Below are 9,208 nucleotides of genomic sequence, written 5' to 3'. Positions count from 1 at the left end.
TTTGGGTGTTGTCGTGCTAATAGGGCATAGGTCGTTCGGCCCTTTTGGGTGGTGCAATTGAGATTTGAATAAGAGTGAATGACTCTCGAGAATGGTTCTGATGAATTCAAGATTTATATGTAGCAATTGAGAATTTTGCGGATTTGTATATGGCTAGAATCTGAGATTTAAGTTGGATGGTGCGAGACTTGTGGCATTTCTATATCATTATGGATTCTACATTTCAGCATTCAGGAAGGTGAATGAAACGGTTTTGGATTCACATAAGTTCTCTTCCGTGTGGGTGTCTCAGTTGTGGTATTTTTGGGGGTACTTAAGAGGGAATTCAGCTGCTTATGGGCCTTAGGGGAGGTGTTGTCACGACCCAAAACTCTAACCTGTCATGATGGTTCCTATCGGGGTACTAGGCAAGCCGATACCTTTCAAAAAAACACTTCAAAATTTCGTTTAAAGATAAGTCCAAAACTTTTCATCACAGAAATTTCAAAAAAGAGTGAAACTCAAAATAAAAGTGCGGAAAAAAGATAGCTCGACACCGGGGATGTCACTAAGTCATGAACATCTAAATCCAGTCTAGAATTGGAGTTTACAATATTCCACCAAATACCAAAACAGAAAGGAAAGATAACAAAAGAAGGAGAGACAAGGGCCGCAGATGCCGACAACTATCTCGTATGTCTCCGATAGCCAACTGCGCACGAACACAACAACCTCCGTGACCGGTCTCACCTAAATATACACACAACGTGCAGGGAGTAATGTGAGTACTTCCGACTCACTAAGTAACAGGAATAAATAAGGAACTGAGAAGCAGTGAGGACCTATGCAAATCTTCTATATTATATTAAAAGGAGAGTAGTATGCATTGTGGTTAAGCCAAGTGGCAAGCTAAAATGAAGCCACTTGGCAATTGTAGGACAACATTAATTATTAGAAATTATAAATGGAAACATAATTAAAGGAAGTAGTTTAATGAATCTTATACATAATCTAAATATATCTTAGACAAATCTAATCTCTCTCTCTTTATATATATATTGATCCACTCATAAATTTTCTTCTAAATTATCTAGAAATATGGAGGTAAAAAATTAATTAAAAAACTAAAACAGAAAAATATAGAAAGTCGTCAATTGAGATAACCTATGACTATTTATACTTTGAAATAAGTTAAAATATAAAATAAAACTTACTTAAGATATTAAAGCTTTATTGACTTCAAGCAGTAAAATATGATCTTACATAAAGTATAAAGTTATTTATTAAGATAAGAAAAAACTTATATATATATTAAAAGGAATGTAGTGAGGCATGACATTAAGCCAAGTGGCATATTCAACAAAGTCACTTAGAAATAGTACATGGAGAAATAATCTAAATAGAAATATTTCTACTTAGTATTTTTAAGATATAATCTAAATAGATTTTTAGACAAATTTAATAAGGATTAAAACAACTTAGATTTGATAAAATTTAATTTATGGTAGAAATCAATTAAAATTGACTCACATTCTTATACTAAATAAATTTTGATAGCTTTCCAAATTTAATTATTAACTAACCACTTAATCTGCTTTCTTTCATTTCATAATTTTATTATTTTTAGAAATAATACACGGGGAAATAAAATGATAGTGAAAATGTTATCATTAGATATAATGTGTTCAAATAAATAAGAAATTAACTTTATGATTAATAATAAAATGAGTGTGGTAGAAATAGATATTAAATTCAACAAGCTAATGAAAGCCACATAATAATGTAATAATATTAAGATTGAATAATAGAATAGAAAAAATAAGGAATAAATAGAGAGAAATTAATCAAAACTTTCGTCATAAAGAAAAATGATAAAACTTATTTAAATTTGAGATGAGAAAGTTGTTATTTATCTATTGTGATAAGAAAGATGATATTGTGGATAATACCACACAACTTATGTCTAGCAGATAAAATAAGAACTTAAAAATATTAAAATAAATTAAAAATAGCGTGAGAATATTTATGCTAAGAATTAGTTTGGAAAATAAAATAAAGTGAAATAAAATACTTAAAAATACTATTGATAAATTTAAAAAACTTAAGAATTCAAGCAATATTTTTAAAATAAAATATATATTTATTTTAAGATTAAAACATTTCTAAATTTATCTATATTATATTAAAGGATAGTAATGGATAATAATACTAAATAAAGTGGCAAATTAATTAAAAGCCATATGAAACTATGATAATACCATATATTTGATAACATAATAGCAAAAGTAAAAAAAATAATTAAAAATTAAATATTAGAAATGAAAGGAAAAGACTATTTTGCTTAATATTAGAAAGTTCTTAAATTTACGATGAGAATGCTCAAACTATGGATATGACCACCAAAAATTAAAGTCTTACTAGATAAGAATTAAAATTTAAAAAATATAAAATAAATAACTAGTATAAGTAATTTTATTAACTAAAATTAAAAGTCAAATTTTGTATCTTGAAACTAAACGAGACTTTTTTATTGCATGTAATACAAAAAATAAATATAAAAAATTTTAATATATTTGGAATATAATAATCAAGGAACTTATGTATTAATATTTTATACTAATCAAAGTTACAACTTAACGTCAAATATGATATTATTTTGATTACAGGTAAAATATTAATTAAATATTTCTTAGTAGGGAAGAGACTGTATAAAGAAAAATATTTAGATATAATGTGAGAATATATTAAATTAATTTAAAAAATAAAATAAATAGTTGAATAATATTTCAAAATATTATTTATAGATTTAAATAATAAAATAGTTTCGAGTAAGAGGATAAAAGCGTAAAATATATTAAATTTCAAGAATAAAAAAATAATATTTATCGATAATTATTAAAAGGATAATAAGCAAAATATTAAGTCAATTAGTAAGCCGAAAAACTCACATGAAAGTATAATAATATTAAATAATAAATAATTTAATAATTATAAGCAAAGAACAAAAAAATTGTGTAAAATTTAAAAGAATAAGACTTATTTAAGCTTTAGACAAAAAAATAAACTAATACTGAGAATTTTATTAAAATAATATAATTTAATATGTTTAAACGAGACAAATTGCCACATGACATAGTTAGTAATTTTTAATATTGATAACGAAACGAAATTCAAGTACTAAAATTAACCTATTGGATTATATAAATATAGAAAAAGAAAACAGGTTATCCAATATGAGATTTGCTAAATGGTTTCATGTCTTTCTTCTTAATTAATATCTAATGATTATTTATAAATTTTATCTAGAAGGTTTATATTTTAAAGTTATTTATACATAATTCAAATAATCCAAATCACAATTCGACATGATTTATGTCTGCGCATCGCGCGGGTACTAATACTAGTATAGTTTATTTTAATAACTTTCAATAAGGAAACGTCAGGCTTTCATATTTAGTAGTTTAAGACAAAACAGTTCGTGCTCAAGTGAACCAGATATCAAGTCTTCCAGAAACTTGCACAACTAGAACAGGTATCAACTAAGTGCAACAAATAATTGAAAGCAAGTATAGCCTCTCAAGGCAAAAGTCACTCAGCTCACCTCAACAACTCAATCACTCGGCTCTCAGCCCTCAGTACTCACACTCAGTGTGTACCTGCGCTCACTAGGGGTGTGCTGCCCAAGCGCTATATCGCTGCGGCATGCAACCCGATCCAATATATGAAGAACCATAAGGCTCGTTGCGGCGTGCAACCCAATCCTATATGAATAATTAGCTCGAAGGCTTGTTGCGGTGTGCAACCCGATCTAATATATATACATATATAGCCTTGAGGCTTGTTGCGGCGTGAAACCCGATCCATCTACACTCACATAGCTCACAGTTCGACAATCAGGCCCTATCTCAGTCACCAACCTCACCAGTCCCTCGGTCTCTCAGAAAGCATATAATTTAGCCCAAACTGAGATAATAACATGTATCAATGATAAATAGGAAGGGACGGAGGTAAAACATGCAAGTAATATCATGATTGAGAACAAAATAGCAAATAGCAGTTAATTTAGCAAGTACACGACCTCATAGCTCTCAAAAACGATATCATAAAGCCTAAACATGGTTTCTGACATGAAGTGCAGTCAATTTCCATAAAAATATAGGGAACACGTAGTAAACAGTAGGCTATTCGATTATACAATCTCACGGGACGGACCAAGTCACAATCCCTTTGGTGCACGCCCATAAGCCTATCACCTAGCATGTGCGTCACCTTCAAAATTGTCATATGACTCAAAATCAGGGGTTTCATACCCTTAGGACCGGATTTACAACTATTACTTACCTCAATTCGAGAAAATTTCTACTCCGCAATGCCTTTGTCTCTTGAATCGGCCTCCAAACGTTCCGAATCTATACACAAGTAATACAACACAATCAATAAAGAATAAAGGGATCAATTTCACAAGAAACTACTAAATTAGAGCCAAAATCAAAAATCGACTCAAACCCGGCCCTCGGGCCCATATCTTGAAATCTGACAAAAGTCACAAAACCTGAAAGCCCATTCACTCACGAGTCTAACCATACTATATTCATCAAAATCCAACATAATTTCCCCTCCAAATCCCCAAAACACACACTCTAATTCTCAAGCCCGAATCTCCCAAATTTTACCTAAAAAACTCACCGACTTGGTGCAAAATCAGTGGAGAACCACCATTATTGAAGATAAATAAGCACAAGGACCTTACCTCAATGATTTCTTCAAAAATCCTCACAAAATCCCCAAAATCTGAGGTGAAAATGAGGAAAATGATAAAAAATCCCGAAGTGTTCTATTTATACTTTCTGTCCAGCAAAACCGCACCTGCGGTCTCTTTGTCGCTTCTGCGATGCCGCACTTGCAGAAGCTCCATCGTAGGTATAGATCCCACTTAAGCTCTCAAAGTCCGCATCTGCGGTCCAACACATGCACCTATGGGTGCGCAACTGCGGGCCCCGCCCACTTCTGCAATCCTTATCTTCTTATGCCTTTCTTCATCTGCTACCATGGACCTCCAAATCATATTCCGAACGCGCTCCTAAGTCCAATATCACCTAATGGAGCTGACGAAACCATCAAAATTCAAATCCGAGATTATTTACACATAAGTCAACATCCGGTTAACTTTTCCAACTTAAGTTTCCAAATAAGAGACTATGTGTCTCAATTTACTCCGAGACCACTCCGGACCCGAACCAACTAACCCAGTTTATTATAATATAGCTGTAGAACATAAAAGAAGCAGGAAATGGGGGAATAGAGCTATAACTCTCAAAATGACCAGCCGGGTCGTTGCATCCTCCCCCTTTAAACAAACGTTCATCCTCGAACGGGTCTAGAAACATACCTGGAGCCTCAAATAGGTATGGGTATATGCTCCTCATCTCTCGCTCGGTCTCCCAAGTAGCCTCCTCCACAGGCTGACCTCTCCACTGTACCTTCACTGAAGCTATATCCTTTGACCTCAACGTTTGAACCTGACGCCCCAAAATAGAAGTCAAATCACCATCCAACTGAACCGTGCTGAAATCCAAAACATGAGATGGATCACTGATATACTTCCGAAGCATAGAAACATGAAATACTAGATGTACACTCGATAAGCTAGGTGGCAAAGCAAGCTCATAGGCCACCTTTCCAATCCTCCGAAGCACCTCAAACGACCCAATAAACTGAGGGCTCAACTTGCCCTTCTTCCCAAATCTCATAACACCCTTCATGGGTAAAACCTTCAACAAGACCTTCTCTCTAACCATGTAAGACACGTCACTGAACTTTCTGTCAGCATAACTCTTCTGTCTCGACTGCACCGTGTGAAGCCGCTTCTACATCAATTTCACCTTGTCAAATGCATCCTGAACCAAGTATCTACCCAAAAGCCTAGCCTCACCCGACTCAAACTAGCCTATCGGGGAGCTACATCGCCTCCCATATAAAGCCTTATATGGAGCCATGTGAATACTCGATTGATAACTGTTGTTGTAAGAAAACTCCGCAAGTGGCAGAAACCGGTCTCATGAACCCTCAAAATCAATGACACAAGCATGTAGCATGTCCTCCAATATCTGAATAGTGCGCTTGGACTGTTCGTCCGTTTGAGGGTGAAATGCTGTGCTTAACTCAACCTGAGTTCCCAACTCTCGCTACACGACCCTCCAAAACTGCGATGTAAACTGTATGCCTCTGTCTACAATGATGGAAACTAGCACCCCATGAAGGCGAACAATCTCTCTGATGTAAATCTCAGCCAACCGCTCTGAGGAATAGGTAGTGCTCACAGGAATGAAGTGCGTGGACTTGGTCAGCCGATCTACAATCACCCAAATAGCATCGAACTTCCTCGAAGTCTGTGGGAGCCCAAATCCATGGTGATCCACTCCCACTTCTACTCCGGAATATCTATCTTCTGAAGCAAGCCACCCGATCTCTGATGCTCATATTTCCACCGGTGATATTTGAGACACCGAGCTACAAACCCAACTATATCGTTCTTCATTCTCCTTCACCAATAATGCTGTTTCAAATCCAAATACATCTTTGCGGCACCCGGATGGATGAAATACCGCGAACTATGGACCTCCTCAAGAATCAACTCCTGTAGCCCATCCATATTGGGCACACATATCTGGCCCTGCATCCTCAATACCCCGTCATCACTAATAGTCACATCTCTGGCATCACCGTGCTAACACTGTGTCCTTAAGGAGAAGCAAATAAGGATCATCATATTGACATGCCTTAATACGCACAAATAATGACGACTGTGCAACAACACAAGCAGGAACTCTGCAAGGCTTGAAGGTATCCAACTCAACAATATATTAGCAAAGCCATGAACATCCATATGTAAAGTCCTCCCGACAACTGGAATAAATTCAAGACTGCCTATACTAACTATCTTCCTACTCAAGGCATCGGCCACCACATTGGCCTTTCCTAGGAGATACAAAATAGTAATATCATAGTCCTTTAGTAGCTCCAACCATCTCCGCTGCCTCAAATTGAGATCCTTCTGCTTGAACAAGTGCTAGAGGCTATGATGATCAATAAAAACCTCACAAGACACACCATAGAGATAATGCGTCCAAATCTTCAACGCATGAACAATGGCAGCCAACTCCAAATCATGAATAAGGTAGTTCTCATGGGGCTTCAACTGGCGCGAAGCATAAGCAATAAATCTACCCTCCTGCATCAAAACACGCCTAATGCTGACCCGAGAAGCATCATAATATACTGTATAATCCTGAAGCTGATGGTAGAACTAATACTGGAGTTGTAGTCAAGGCAGTCTTGAGCTTTTGAAAGCGCGCCTGACACTTATTCGACCACCTGAAAGGAGCACCCTTTTGGGTCAATTTGGTCAAGGGCGATGCAATAAACGAGAAACCTTGAACGAACTGATAGTAGTAACCAACCAAACCAAGAAAGCTCCGAATCTCTGTGGCTGAGGACGGTCTAGACAAGCTCTGAACCGCTTCTATCTTCTATGGATTAGCTTGAATACCCTCACTGGACACCACGTGTCCCAAGAATGCTATAGAAGTGAGCCAAAACTTACACTTCGAGAACTTAGCATAAAGTTTCTCCTCCCTCAGCCGCTGCAATACAACCCTCAAATGCTCGGCGTGCTCCTCCTAGCTACGAGAGTACACCAGAATATCATTAATGAACACAATAACAAACATGTCAAGATAAGGCCGAAACACGCTGTTCATCAAATGCATGAACGCTGCTAGGGAGTTGGTCAGCCCGAACGATCTCACAATGAACTCATAATGACCATATTGGGTCCTGAAAGTTGTCTTAAGAATATCTGAGTCTCTAATCTTCAACCGGTGGTGCCCCGACCTCAAATCAATCTTAGAGAACACCCTCGCTCCCTGAAGCTGGTCAAATAAATCATCAATACGAGGTAAGGGATACTTGTTCTTGATGGTGACTTTGTTCAACTGCCTGTAATCAATGCATATTATCATAATGCCATCCTCCTTTTTCACAAATAGAATTGGTACACCCCAAGGTGACACTAGGCCGAATAAACCCTTTATCAATGAGTTCCTGAAGCTGCTCCTTCAATTCCCTTAACTCCACTGGTGCCATATGATATGGTAGAATAGAAATGGGCCGATTGCTCGGCACCAAATCAATACCGAAGTCAATATCCCTATCCGATGGCATGCCCGATAGATCTGCAGGAAACACATCCAAAAAATCTCGCACCACCGTAACAGAATCAGTAGAAGGGGTCTCTACACTGATATCCCTTACAAAGGCCAAATAAGAAAGACAACCCTTCCTAACCATTCGCTGGACCTTCAAGTATGAAATCACTCTACTGGGAATATAGTCTAAAGAACCTTGCAACTCAATCCGTGGAAACCCCAGCATCGCCGGCGTCACTATCTTAGCGTGATAGTCTAAAATAGCATGATGTGGAGACAGCCAATCCATACTCAATATCACGTCAAAATCAACCATACTAAGTAGCAACAGATCAAATCTAGTCTCCAATACCCCAATAGTCACTACACAAGATCGGTATACATGATCCATAATAATAGTGTCGCCCACCGACGTAGATACATGGATAGATGAATCTAGAGACTCACGGGGCATGCCCAGATAATAAGCAAAATATGACGACACATATAAGTAGGTGGAACTAGGGTCAAATAATATAGAAGCATCTCGATGACATATAGAGATAATACCTGTGATCACTGTGTTTGAAGCAATAGCATCTGGTCTGGAAGGGAGTGCATAAAAATGGTCCTGACCGCCTGATCGACCTCCCCCTTAGGGCGACCCTTAGCAAACTGAGCTCCATCCTAAGCTGGCTGGGCGGGCGATGAAGTAATTGGTTTTGAAGTTGAAGGCTTACCTATCTACTACTGAGCTAGACTTCCCACAAGGCGAGGACACTGCCTCCTGATATGACAAAACTCTCCACACTCATAGCAACTCCCTGATGCTGGTGGTGGGGACTAAAGGGAGCCCCGAGCACCAGGATAACTAGTAGAAGAACCTAGCATGGATGAACCCTAAGCCGATGGTGCGTGAGTAGAACTCCGAGTTGGGAGGGCATTGAGAGGTGAGTGGCCTTGATGTGAATTGTGAGAACCATGGCTAGATGATGCACCATAGTGGACTGGGCGAGCCGTTTGAGCATGCCTGAAAGGACGAC

The sequence above is a fragment of the Nicotiana tabacum genome, chromosome 22 (genome assembly GCF_000715075.1).
Source record: "Nicotiana tabacum cultivar K326 chromosome 22, ASM71507v2, whole genome shotgun sequence".
In the NCBI taxonomy this organism is placed as follows: domain Eukaryota; kingdom Viridiplantae; phylum Streptophyta; class Magnoliopsida; order Solanales; family Solanaceae; genus Nicotiana; species Nicotiana tabacum.
The sequence above is the reverse complement of the archived record's forward strand: the minus strand, read 5'-3'. Positions refer to the sequence as shown.